The sequence below is a fragment of the Myotis daubentonii genome, chromosome 1, assembly GCF_963259705.1.
Source record: "Myotis daubentonii chromosome 1, mMyoDau2.1, whole genome shotgun sequence".
NCBI lineage: Eukaryota > Metazoa > Chordata > Mammalia > Chiroptera > Vespertilionidae > Myotis > Myotis daubentonii.
In genome coordinates, this window is record NC_081840.1 from 179,350,920 (window position 1) to 179,365,276 (window position 14,357).

A 14,357-nucleotide genomic window follows, 5' to 3' on the forward strand; every position below is an offset into this window, starting at 1 on the left:
GGCACCGCCCTCTATCACCCACAGAGCAGGGCCGATCAGGGGGTTGGGGCGCCACCACTGTCACACTCAGGGCAGGGCCAATGGGGAGGTTATGGCTCTACCCCGTCACACACAGAGCAGGGCCCATGGGGTGGGGGGGTTGGGGCGCTGCACCCTGTCACACACAGAGCTGCAGGGCGATCAGGGGGTTGGGGAGCTCCCCCCATCAGGCACAGAGCAGGGCCAATCAGGGGGTTGGGGCGCCTTCCCCTGTCAGGAACAGAGCAGGGCCGATAGGGAGGTTGTGGCCCCGCCCCCTGTCACACACAGAGCCACAGGGGGTTTGGGCGCTGCCCCCTGTCACGCTGATCCCGGTGCCGGGAGGCCTCGCGGCTCCGCTGATCCCAGTGCTGGGAGGCATATTACCCTTTTACTATATAGAATAGAGGCCTGGTGCATGGGTGGGGGCTGGCTGGTTTGCCCTGAAGGGTGTCCTGGATCAGGGTGGGGGTCCCCACTGGGGTGCCTGGCCAGCCTGGATGAGGGGATGATGGCTGTTTGCAGCTGGTCACACACCCTTCAGGGTGGGGGTCCCCACTGTGGTGCCTGGCCAGGCTGGGTGAGGGGCTGAGGGCTGTTTTCAGGCTGGGACTGAAGCTCTCAACTGCTCCTTTTTTTCTTTTTCTTTTTTCATTCTGGGCCAGCTTTAGCTCTGACTCCAGCTCTGAAGCTTCAGCTGCTGAAAGCAGGTATCTGGTTTGTTTGGGTTCTATAATTGAAACAATGTATGACTCCAGCTCTGAGATCCCGGCTGGCTGAAAGCTGGTTTCTGGGGTTTTGTTTAGCTTGTATATTTGTTACAATGTTTCTTAAACTGCAGGCTCAGAGGCCGGCAAGGCAGGCGGGGAACGTTGCAGTCCTCCATCACTGAAGCAAGCAAACCTCATGTTCAGTTTAAGCTGCCTGGCTGCCGGCCGCCATCTTGGCTGGCAGTTAATTTGCATATCACCCTGATTAGCCAATGGGAAGGGTAGCGGTCGTACACTAATTACCATGTTTCTCTTTTATTAGATAGGATGTGTGTTTATGTAGTTGGCAATAGGATGTGTAATAAACATCCTGAACTCCAGGCTCAGCTTTTGCAGAGCTCTCCCTGCTTCCCCTACGCAGCTCACACCCAACATCTCCCAAATGGATAGTTTTATTTCCCTTCTAATGTTCTCTGCTGCTTGGGCATCAAAGTCAACTCCACCCCGCCACATGCCTCTAGGATAATCCACTGGGGTCTACAATTCTACCGGATGAGCATCTCTGCAGCGCGTTCCGCAGCCCCCACCCTGCAATGTCCTTAGATCAGGCCTGCCTGGACCACTGCAGCCAACTGCCCACTGGTCTCCCTGCCTCCGCTCTTCCACCTCCAATTCACCCTCATGTTGTTGTTGGTGACTTACAGGCACACCTCAGATACTGCGGTTTGGGTTCTAGACCCCCACAATAAAGCGAATATCCCAGTAAAGCACATCACACCATTTTATTTTTTTTGGTTTCCCAGTACATATAAAAGTTAGGTTTATGCGATACTGTGGTCTACTGAGGCTGCAATAGCATTATGTCAAAAAAAAGAACAATGTACATACCTTAATTAAAAAAATACCTTATTGCTAAAAAATGCTAACCGTCTTCTGAGCCTTCAGTGAGTCGTGTTGATGAAAATGCAGTATCTGCTTATACACTTGAAACCTATATAATTTTATTAGCCGAAGTCACCCTGCTAACTTCAATAAAATTTTTTGAATGCAGTATCTGTGAAGCAAAATAAAGTGAAGTGCAGTAAAACAAGGTGTGTTGTATGTCTTTCCTCTGGTTACAACCTTCCAGGGGCTTTCATTTGCCACAAGAAAAACCTTCATGTGCCTTTTATTATTGCATATGAGACCTCCCACCATCTGGCTACAGCATACCTCTCCAGTTTCTGTCCCACCCCTCTTTGTCTGCAATGCTGTGCTCTAGTAATAGAAAACCGTGCAGTTTCTCCAACACACAGTGCCATTTCATACCTCCCTTCCCCTCATATACTCAGCTGTCCATCTCTAGCATCCCTCACTTCCTTGCAAACCTAGCACACTCTTATTCGTTCTGAAAAACCTGTCATTGTCAGATTCTCTCCAAAGTCTTTCTAGTACTTCTGCCTATTGTGCCTTGTATTTATAATTCTTCCCAACTGTGTGTATGCCATGAAGGCAGGGATCATGAATATTTTGTTTCAAACATGATACCACCAGGACTTAGCCTAATTTCTGGTACATAATAAATGCTCAATAAATATTCATTGAGAATAAATACTTCCTTTGTGGGCTTTTTGAGGGCAAGGACTGTATCATATTTATCTCTGTATTCGCCCTAATAACTCTCAGGGAGGAGTACAAAGTTGCTGAGCTGGGAAACTTGATCTGCTAATTTCTTCCTGTCTGGGAACAAATTATTTTTCCAAGTTCCTCATTTCTTTAATGCCTAAACATAAAACCTGTCATACAGTACATGTTTAATAAATGTCTGTTTAATTAATTGGAAATGAACCTTTTGCTCTCTAGGGAACACATGTGTACTAAGGCACTGGACAAAGGGACATGGAAAGGAGGAAGTGATGATTCATCTGCCTAAACCACTTCCGTGCCTCTGATAGGTCTGCCTGTGCACACTCCATGGGCTTAAACCGATGTTATCTGTCCTGTGAACTCATTGTGCTGCTCTCAGGGCTAATTGTAACCAACTGGACACCACTCAGGTGCATCTATCAGATCGTAATGTCTCTTTCTTCAGTTGCTGATTTTCAGAGACAAGGGCTTTGGGTGCCAACGAAAAGAAGCTGCAGGAATTGGTACAGATCCAGGCAGACAAAGACTTACATCTTCGCTGAAGAGAAAAACGCAACGCGTTGTCTAGAAAACAATCAAGACTTCAGTGGTGAACAGTAAACAGGGGCCACAGTCAGGTGTCCTCCCCCCTGAACTTAGAGATAAGGAACACTTTTAAGAAGAAAACTATAGAAATGCATCCTGTCAACTGGAACTGGAACTTTGTTAAGGTATCATGGTATCACCTCAGGTGAAATCAAGCTGTATTTGTGTGTAAAGCTGCTATAGATTCCGTAAGGCGTATAGTACGTGAAGACAGAAAAGGGGACAAGTTCACCAAAGGGATGGGGGACAACATAAACCACAGGGTCTGTCATGGATCCTGTACTGTCTGCGGGCACCATAATTAAACTGTGCAGTCCCAGGGGACAGGACATCTTCATGACAGACAGGGGCGATCGGTCTGTCCGAGCCTGAGCCACGTGGCCTCAAGTTCCCCTTGCTCTGATTATGCTCAGTACATGCTGTTCCTACTATAATCGGATTTCTCCTATAGGATGAGAACCCACTGAGTAGTATAGTCCATGTGTCAATTGTCTTTCTCGTTGTAATGAATACCCTGGCCTTTTGATTTGCTCCTTAGTTTCTTATGAGTTAGGTTACAGTGAGTCTTTCATCAAGGATTACTGACAGAGTCATCTTTCTGAGTCTAAAGAGCTGAGGACAAGACCTCTGAATGATGATGTCAAAATACCAACAATCATGGCCTCTTAGTGGACAGGTGCTCAATCAGCCTTTCCTTGTGACACCCTGCTGACTTGATAAAGGTCTTTTCAAGCTGTCCCCACAACACTGTTTATGTGGATGGTTGAGTAAATATCTACTAGCAAAGGGGAGAAAATTGTGTGTGTGTGTGTGTGTGTGTGTGTGTGTGTGTGTACATGCGTGCATAGGTATCCAAAGAAATGTAACTTTGGGATGCTGGGTCATCAATCTGCTAAACCACACCGTCGTTCATTAAAGTTACACTTCTGTTACAGAGGCCTCCTCAAAGTCAGTGTTGCCTGGATAGCACATGAATGAATGAACTAGTGAATGAATAAACAAACATTAGCTCTCTAATTTTGACTTGAAACTTAGCAGCTCACAGGTATTCGTACACAGTTACTGAGGTAGTGCTATGATCTGAATATTTGTGTTCCCCACAAATACATATTTGAAATCCTGAGTCCTCCCCCAAAGATGATGGCTTTAGGAGGTGGACCTTTGGGAGCTGCTTACGTCACCAGGGTGGAGCCCTCATGAATGGGATCCCCTGCCCCTTCCACCAGGTTAGGTCACAGAGAGTCGGCACCCGCTATGAACCAAGGAAGATGGCCCATCACCCACCATGCTGGTCCCCTGATCTTGAACTTCCAGCCTCCAGAACGGTGGGAAATAAATGTCTGTTGTTCATAAGCTTCCCAGTCTGTGGTGTTTTGTAATAACAGTCAGAATGGACTAAAACAGCTAGGAAATATGATCTGCTGATTTCTTACTGTATTGGAAACAAAATTATTTTTCTAAGTTCCTCCTTTCATTTAGAAGATGACTTTAGGGAATAGCTAAATTCAGAATAGAGCCAAATTATAGAGTATTATGGATTTTCCCTAAACAAAACAAAGAGAAATTATTTGTTTAAAAACCCTTATCTTAGAAGACAATGGCCTAAGCAAAGAAAAATCTAAAAGCTGTGCTAAAAGAAACATTTAATGATTCATACTAAGAAAGTGAGGATTCTCTTAATCCATGAGTCTTATGTTGATATCAATAGGGAAATAAAGACTATGAATAATATTTAGACCACAATTTTCACCTTTGCAGAATTGAAAATCTGGGTAGTTTTCATGATTCATAGTTTTATTCGGACTTCATTTTTAAATCGAAATATAAAAGTCTTTGAGAGTAGTGACTGGTACACAATATTAGTGAATTGTTAGGTGACAAATCAATTAAAATCCAGCTGGTGAACAAAATGACAGCATGATTTTTTCCATGCCTCATCACAAGATGTAAAAACATTTCCCTGAGTCACCAAGTGATCATTAATATTAATTGAGATAAAACTATAAGAAGCTGCAGACAAACACCACCACCACACTCCGTGCTCCCAAGTTGGGATGGTGGAATGAACTTGGAGCAGAGCCTGGCCGTCCAGGTTTCCTTGACAACCGCTCCCACAGATCCAGTGTTCAAAGATAGGCTCTAGCAAAGCACCGAGGAAGACTAATTGACGACCAGACTCCCCTATCTAAGACGGCACTGCGATTTGATGACATTGTGTGAACCATTTCCAAATTTAAATGGAAATGTGGGTGGGTGTGTGTTTTAAATCTCACTTCTGTCCTTTCACCATTATTTTATCATGGAATTCCCCCTTCTTTCTCAGTTCCAAAATAAGGACAACAACCACAGTTAAATTACTACCTTGTGAAATCTAACCTAGAAAATAATTATTTCTCATTTAAAAACAACATCGCCCTCCCCCTCCCTCAAGGGGCAGCAGGAAGTCAGGCAAAAGTGAGTGGCAAGTCAAATGGGAGGTGGTGCTGAGGAATTTCACCACTACTCCCAATATCTCCGTGTGTGTGCGGTTGTGGTGGAAGCTTCAAAAATCCCGGGGTACCTCCAGACTCCAGGAAATTATTTCATAACCCAAATTGTCACAAAAAGGCAAGCACACTCCAAGCAAGGCAAGGCGACAGTTCTAGTGTGTCAGCCTCTTTCTCATTTGCTTGCCGAGCAGACATCTCAGCAAGCAGTTCCAGGTGCAGAAAGCCCTGTGTGCAAACAGCAGAAATCTCGGAAAGGAACGGGACAGAGACTCAATGAATGACAATCAGGATAAACAATACAAAGAAACCCAATACGTTGGAACAAAAGAAACCTTTGAGGGGGTATAATGGCATTACTAAGCCAATTGTGATCATTCAAGTAAGAGGCCAGAAATGCAATTACTCCAACCCTGAGGAGGAAATACATAAAATAAGAAGCCAGAGGGAAAGCAAACCACAGTAAAGACTTACTAGTAAATTAACAGAAGTACCCTAAGAAATCGACTTTTTCTTCTCTTGTTTTCTTGGTGATATTTTAGATATCTTTCCCCAAGTGTGCAATTATCTCAGCAAAGTGAAGTAAGAAATGAAATTGCAGTGTACACACATTACAATGGATGAGGGCAGACACAGAAATTGAGGGTTGAAGGACAGGTGGTAGGTGCAGGCGTTGCCAGCCACCTGTGTGGCCTGTAGTGCAGAAAATCCAACAGGCCCTTCAAACACGGAGCCTTAAAAAAGCACTTGGAATTGTGTCATTTTAAGTAGAACAAGTAACTTTTCTTCCTCAACAAGAAGTCATAGTCCTGTCTCGTGGGAAGGCCGAGTGGAAATGTCCTGGTGGTGAGCCACTTGAGTTGTGTTATTTGACCCTGTCACTTCTCCAAAGTGTTTTGAGAGGCCAGAGATGTGTCTGCAGGAAATGCCCAGGGTCAGCCTGGCTGTTTATCCATCATGTCATCACCATCTCAGCCAGAAGCTCTTACTCCTTCTGAATGTGAGGACGATGTCTAGTCACAGAGTTACAGCTCACAACCCTGGCCTTCCAAGAGAGGGAGTCTCAACTCTAAGGTATTTCTTGTAGTTTGGTCATTTCATGAAATGATCGAGTTCCAAAGAGAAATGATTTGAATTGACTTTTGCTTTAAAATTTTTAAGCAACACATTAATTCACTGTTTGCGAAGGTATGGAGAAATGCTCTGCCTGAGTTGTCAGTGGGAAGTGTTAATTAATACAAGCTTTCTGCAAGAAAATCTGGTTGTTCAAAAGGAAGTAATCAGACAAAATGTATCTAGAATCTGACTATTTCTCATCACCCATGGCCACCTCCCTGGTCTAGGCCACCATCATCTCTGGTCTGCTTTTCTGCAGAAGCTTCCAGATGGACCACTATGCTTCATCCTGATCCTTCAGTCTATACTCAAAAAGCAGTTAAGATCCTACCACACCTCCTGTCCCACCCTCCAATGACTTCCCATCCCATCAGGAAAAAGCCTTACAACAGCTCCAAATGGCCTGTCCTCCCATATCCTATCCCAAGTTCATCACACTTCACCTTTAGCTTCTCTCCTCTTTGCTGGTTCCACTCCAGCCAGATTCCCCCCAGGGCTGTTTCTGAACTTGCCAGGCATGCTTCTGCCTGTGGGCCTCTGTGCTTGCTGTTCCCTTATCCTGGAAAGCTTGTACCCTCTCTGTCCTGCCTTCACTCTTCCTTCACCAAATTCAAGTTTTTCTCAAAAGGCACCTTCTCCGTGAGGCTTTCTTTGTCCCTCTATTTAACATTGCGATGTTCTGTAGTTTCCCATTCCTCTTTGCAGTTGAACTTTTCTCCGTAGCATTTCTAGACTTATCACTTTCTGATACCCTATATACTAGTGTATAATGATATTTAAATTTATATCCTCATAAGTCTGGAATATCTGGGGAGTATGCAAGCAGCTGATCTCTGAGTTACATAAATGAATAAAATAATTCACAAATGTCATTAAAGTCAATGTTCTTTCTTTTAGTTTCCACTCCCCTCTATAAATAGCTATAATTGATATTTACATATGTCATGACTAATATCTCCAGAAGGAAAAAAACAATTAGCCACTATGAAAGATAATCTTTTTTAAAAAATATATTTTAAAAAATTGATTTCAGAGAGGGAGAGAGAGAGAGAAACATCAATGATGAGAGAGAGAATCACTGATCAGCTGCTCCTGCATAACCCCTACTGGGGATCTTGCCCACAACCCAGGCATGTGCCCTAACTTAGAATTGAACTGTGACCTCCTGGTTCATAGGTCGACACTCAACCACTGAGCCACACTGGTGGGGCAAGATAGTCCTTTTTTAGTTCAAGGTCTTCTTATGTCTTACTGATGGGGACCATATCTTAGTGTGAGACAGACACTGGATCTTTCTATACAACATGAGATATAAGAAATGTAATTCTTTTTTTTTTTTTAATTAAATCTTTATTGTTCAGATTATTACATTTGTTCCTTTTTTTCCCCCCCCATAACTCCCCTCCTCCCAGTTCCCGCCCCACCCTCCGCCCTCACTCCCCACCCACTGTCCTCATCCATAGGTGCACGATTTTTGTCCAGTCTCTTCCCACATCTTCCACACCCCTTTCCCCCCCAAGAAGAGTCAGTCCATTCCCTTTCTATGTCCCTGATTCTATTATAATCAACAGTTCATTCTGTTCATCAGATTATTTATTCACTTGATTCTTAGATTCACTTGTTGATAGATGCATATTTGTTGTTCATAGTTTGTATCTTTACCTTTTTCTTCCTCTTCCTCTTCTTAAAGGATACCTTTCAGCATTTCATATAATCCTGGTTTGGTGGTGATGAACTCCTTTAGCTTTTCCTTATCTGTGAAGCTCTTTATCTGACCTTCAATTCTGAATGATAGCTTTGCTGGATAAAGTAATCTTGGTTGTAGTTTCTTGGTATTCATCACTTTGAATATTTCTTGCCACTCCCTTCTGGCCTGCAAAGTTTCTGTTGAGAAATCAGCTGACAGTCGTATGGGTATTCCCTTGTAGGTAACTGAGTTACTTTCTCTTGCTGTTTTTAAGGTTCTCTCTTTATCTTTTGCTCTTGGCATTTTAATTATGATGTGTCTTGGTGTGGTCCTCTCTGGATTCCTTTTGTTTGGGGTTCTCCGCGCTTCTTGGACCTGTAAGTCCATTTCTTTCACCAGGTGGGGGAAGTTTTCTGTCATTATTTCTTCAAATAGGTTTTCAATATCTTGTTCTCTCTCATCTTCTGGCACCCCTATAATTCTGATGTTGGTACGCTTGAAGCTGTCCCAGAGGCTCCTTACACTATCCTCGCATTTTTGGATTCTTTTTTCATTTTGCTTTTCCGGTTGGATGTTTTTTGCTTCCTCGCAATTCAAATCATTGACTTGATTCTTGCGCTCCTCTGGTCTGCTGTCGGGCGTCTGTTTAATATTCGTTATTTCAGACCGTGTGTGCTTAATTTCTAGTTGGTTCCCCAATATAAGATCGAGGGTCTTATTAGTTTTCGTGTAGATCTCATTAAGTCTATCGGCAGCTTCTAAACAGTTCTTGAGAGACCTTAAAAGTGTGGTTCTGAACTCTATTTCTTCCATTGACAATTTTGTCCTGTTTCTTTGTCTCCGCATTTTGTTATGCTTCTTTGGTGCACCCCCTAGTGGTCTTTGTTCGCAGTCTTATAGATAAATCTTGATTGTTGTAGCTAATTCCAGGGAGGGTTTGACCTCCAGGCCAAGTGGCTATGAGAATCAGCTGTGTCAGCAGTGAGAGAACTTCTGTCCTCTAGGGAGGTGCTAATCTAGCCTTTGCCTGAGGCTATCCGGTAAATGCCTCTGTGCAGGGCTTGGGCAGGGCGGGTCGCACAGGATCAACAGGGTGGGCCGGAGAGAGCAGTTATGGCGGCTCTCAGTCCTGTCCCCAGGGGCTCTGCCTCTCTGAGTCCCAGCACCCGCTGCAAGGCTCGGAGAGAAAGCTGCACTCGCTCTGACCGAAGCCAGACAGTCCGCTTCTCCCGTTTGAGCCTGGGTCCCTAAAGACTCGCCTGTATCTGGAGCTCAGAGTCTGCGACTCCCTCCCGATTGAAAACAACAACCGCGCCCTCCGCCGCCAGCCCGCTCCGCACACTCCGCACCTCAGAATTTGACTTCAGCACTGCGCCTCCTCTGAGTGTCCGTATGCGTTTCTCTTTCCTCCTAGTTGTAGGACTTCCACTCAGCCAGCGTTCCTGTGGTTCTGGGCGATGTCCGTTCTGTGTTTTAGTTTCACTTTTGAAGTAGTTGTTCAAAGCAGCAAACTCCGGCGTTAACCTATGCCGCCATCTTGGTTCTCTCGAAATTTATTTTATAATACATTTGATTTAAATCAGTCTATCAAAATAGTATTATTTAACATGCAATCAATAGAAACAGTTTTTAGTCAAGAAATGTAATTCTTATGTGCAAATTAAAACATACTATAATTAATTAAGACAGGCAAGACATCTTCTCAAAATCCTGTTTAATAAATGTTACCATTGTCTTTCCTGGATAAGCAGCTTCAGCCATGGCGTTAACCCCATTCTGTTCCTTTTGCAGCATTATGACTTACGTATTCTTGTGTATCTCTTTCATTAATTGTAAACTTCTCAAGTCCAAAGGTTGTGTGCGTGTGTATGAAGGGGACTGAGTCTTCTATTTCCCTTGGTCTGTGTGGCAGTCAGGAATTCAGCCCACAATCACTTCCAGATGCCTCCCTGTGTGTTGATGCTGGAGCCATGCATTGGGCAAGCTGGATAAGGACCTCCAGCAGAAAGGAGAAGACAGAGGTTGGACTGGAGCCATGCGAATTTCGAAAGAGAGCAGAGAGAGTCTGTGGCGTGCGACTTAACCTTGCAGACGGTCCCTGCGGTGGGGGCGGGGGTGGAGGGGCCAAGAAATAGCTTTGTGAGAAATGGGGCTTAACTCTGAATGCTCTTGGCAAAGGCCGTGGAGAAGGGAGGACGCTTCTGGCAGAGGGAACAGCGTCTGCAGTGAAAGCCCCCAAGTTTCAATAGGATGAATTATTCCAGAAACAGAAAGAAAACCCATAAGACTGGAAAGGTGGCCACGGTCTTGGAGTCCAGGTGAGGACAGTTAGACCTGACCCTAAGGGCAGAGGAAGGCAGGGGACGGTCTTAAGTCAGGGATCACTTTGATCTGTGCCCCGTAGTCAGTTGATCTCTGTAGCCTTTTGATTTTCGGACCATATCCTTGCCTAATTGTTGTGCTGTTATGTAAGAACCATGCCAGGCTTGCTTTCCAGGACTGTAAGGAAACTCATTAAATTCATTTTACTCTCTATCATACTTATTTGTAGGATATAAAGTAGATGTTAAATAACACTTAACAATTCTAATCAGCAATTACCTAGGGTGAAAAAAGGTTATGTCACTTGCAGTATCTACACTCTTCCATATTCTCCTACCAGATTCAATGCCAGAAGAATTGTATAGGATGTAGAAGAGTATGATTCTGGAACTTGGACAGGTTATCTAATTTCTTTGCACCTTGGTTTCCTCATTTGTAAATGGGGATAATAATAGAATCATATAGGCAGGGTAACCATCCAAACTGGATATTTTGGAAAGAGGGGGTGCTAGTCAAAGTCAATGTATGTAAAGCACTTAGAATAGTGATTGGTACATAGTAAGGCTGGTTATTAACATTATTGAAGTGCTTTCATTTCTTCCTAAGACTAGAACCACCAACTGATTTTAAATGTCAACATGGTTAAATGGGAGAATTGGAAAAGTATTTAAAACCCCATGGTTCCTGTGTGGAAGACTTGAAAGTATTGTAACTTGAAGCAGATTATCTTTTGACAGAAAACTAAGCCAAGAAGTATTTTTTAAAAACTAAATAAAAGCAAACCATAGCTATGCTTAGAAAGACAAATATTTTTGGTGGGAAATATTGGTTAAATACAACGTAAGTACTTCTTTAAATTTTTGTATTCTACATTCAGTAGTATTGTGTATTAGTTTGACGTGTCAGCTTAGTAGTTAGCTAATCATATACTTTTCTAAAGTGTTCCCCCCAATATTTCCAGTACCCACTTGGCACCATGCATAGTTATTAGAATATTATTAACTACATTTCCTATGCTGTACTTTACACTCCCATGACGTCTCAATCCCTTCACCTTTTTCATCCAGTCCCTCAACTCCCTCCCTACCCACTCTGGAAACCATCAGTCTGTTCTGTGTATCAATGAATCTGTTTCAATTTTGTTTGTTCTTTTAAACTGTTTTTTAGATTTCATATATAAATGAAATCATATGGTATTTGTCCTTCTCTGACGGACTTATTTCACTTAGCATAATACCCTCTAGGTCCATCCATGCTGTCACAAATGATAGTATTTTATTCTTTTTTATGGCCAAACTAGAGGCCTAGTGCACATATTCGTGAAACCGGTGGGGTCCCTCGGCCTGGCCTGTGGGGATTGGGCCGAAACCAGCTCTCCAACATCCCCCGAGGGGTCCAGGATTGCGAGAGGGCAGTTCTTGGGTGATGCACCTGGAATTGGGCTCTCTCCTCTATGGTTCCAGGTACGTCACCCAAGAACCGCAGCTGCCAAGTCATCACAGCTCAGCAGCGTCTGCCCCCTGGTGGTCAGTGCACATCATAACTACCAGTCAGACAGTCAAACGGTCAGACGGTTGCTTAGGCATATATATATATATATATATATATATATATATATACTAGGGGCCCAGTGCACGAAATTCGTGCACTGGGTGTGGGGGGGCGGGGTGTCCCTCAACCCAGTCTGCCCCCTCTCACATACTGGGAGCCCTCAGGCGTTGACCCCCATCACCCTCCAATCGCAGGATCGGCCCCTTGCCCAGGCCTGACGCCTCCGCCAGAGGTGTCAGGCTTGGACAGGGGACCCCCATTTCCCCCCAATCACTGGCTCTGGCCCCCGCCCAGGCCTGAGGCCTCTGGCCCAGGAATCATGCCTGGGCAGGGGACCCCCAGCTCCCTCTGATCGCTTGCTCCACCCCCCGCCCAAGCCTGACGCCTCTGACCCAGGCTTCAGGCCTGGGCAAGGGGACCATCATATCCCCCCAATCCCCGGCTCCGCCCCCCACCCAGGCCTGGTGCCTCGGCCAGAGGAGTTGACCCTCATCACCCTCCAATCACCAATCACCGGATCGGCCCCTTGACCAGGCCTGAGGCCTCCGGCAAAGGTGTCAGGCCTGGGCAGGGGACCCCTAGCTCCCCGCGGTTGCAGGCTCCGCCCCTGCCCAGGCCTAATGCCTCTGGCTGAGGCGTCCGGCTTGGGCAGCGGGGACCCGCAGCTGCAGCGGCCCCACGATCGTGGGCTTCGCTTTAGGCCCAGGCAAGGGACCCCTAGCTCCCGGGACTGCCAGCTTTGACCGTGCCCAGCTCCCATCACTGGCTCCACCCCTACTTCCTGCTATCACTGGCCAGGGCGGAAAAGGCGCCTGATTCTCCGATCATGGCTGGGGGGCAGGGCAAAGGCCGCCTTTGTCCTGCCCCCCAGCTCTTAGCTCCCCCCTGGGTTTCTGATCACTGCCAGTGGCAGCGGGCTTCTTCCTGCTTTCCCTTTCGCCTCCCTGCATTGTGCCTACATATGCAAATTAGCCGCCATCTTGTTGGCAGTTAACTGCCAATCTTAGTTGGCAGTTAATTTGCATATAGCCCTTATTAGCCAATAAAAAGGGTATCGTCATACGCCAATTACCATTTTTCTCTTTTATTAGATAGGATAAAATATTCCATTGTATATATGAACCAGAGCTTTTTTTATCCACTCATCTATTGATGGGCATTGGTCTGCTTCCATAGGTTGGCTATCATAAATAATGCTGCAGTGAACGTAAGGGTGCATTATAAGTACTTTTAAAAATGAAATTTAAAACAATCTGATTTACAGATTTGTGTGTAAATCTCTCAAAAGCATCAATCAGATGAAAGCAATTTAGTTCTGATTATTAAAGTAATAACTGCTGGTTATAGAAAATTGAAGATGATAAAGAAGGAAATTAAAGTCATTCCTATTCATGCCACTAAAAACAGCCACCACTATGATTCTGTTACATGCTGTTGTATGCAATATGCCACTTTCCTGTATGCTTTCTCCTGTGGACACACATATATGTGTGTCTGTCTATCATCTTTTCAAAATTAAGATTAGTGTATAAATGCATGTGTATTAATTTCCCATGGCTGCCATAGCAAAGTACCACTACTGGGTGTCCTAAAACAACAGAACTTTATTCTCTCACAGTTCTGGGCTTAGAAGCCTGAACTCGAGATATTGGCAGGGCATGCCCTCTCTGGAGATTCTGGAGGGGGAGCCTTCCTTTCCTCTCCTGGCTTCTGGGTGTTGTCAGCAGTCCTGGCATGCCTCGGCTTGTGGTAGCATCACTGCGATCTCTGCCTGTCTTTTTCACGTGGGCTCTTCCCGCGTGTGTGCATCTCTGTATGTTCACATGCCTTCTAATTAGAATCAGTCACTGGATTTAGGACCCAATTTAGTCCAGTATGACATTATTTTAACAAATTACATCTGCAAATACCGTATTTCCAAATAAAGCCACATTCTGAGGCTCTAGGTGAACCTGAGTGATGGGGGGCACCATTTAGCCCAGTACAGCACGTAATGAAAATATCACTTACAGTGTAAGACACAATGTTATTTCTCTATCCCACGCTATCCAAAGTGAAATATTTGGATTTCCTCTTACCAAGGACCACAGCAAGTCCAGTCTAGCTTTCACACACACACACCAGGAATGTCTGCTTACTTACTGCCATGGGAGGGGGGTGTTTCTGACATCACCAAGGACACAGGGAAGAAAATCCAATCTCCCTAGGATCATGGGAATTATGGCGGGCTTTAGCCACTTCACAATGTTAAGCTTG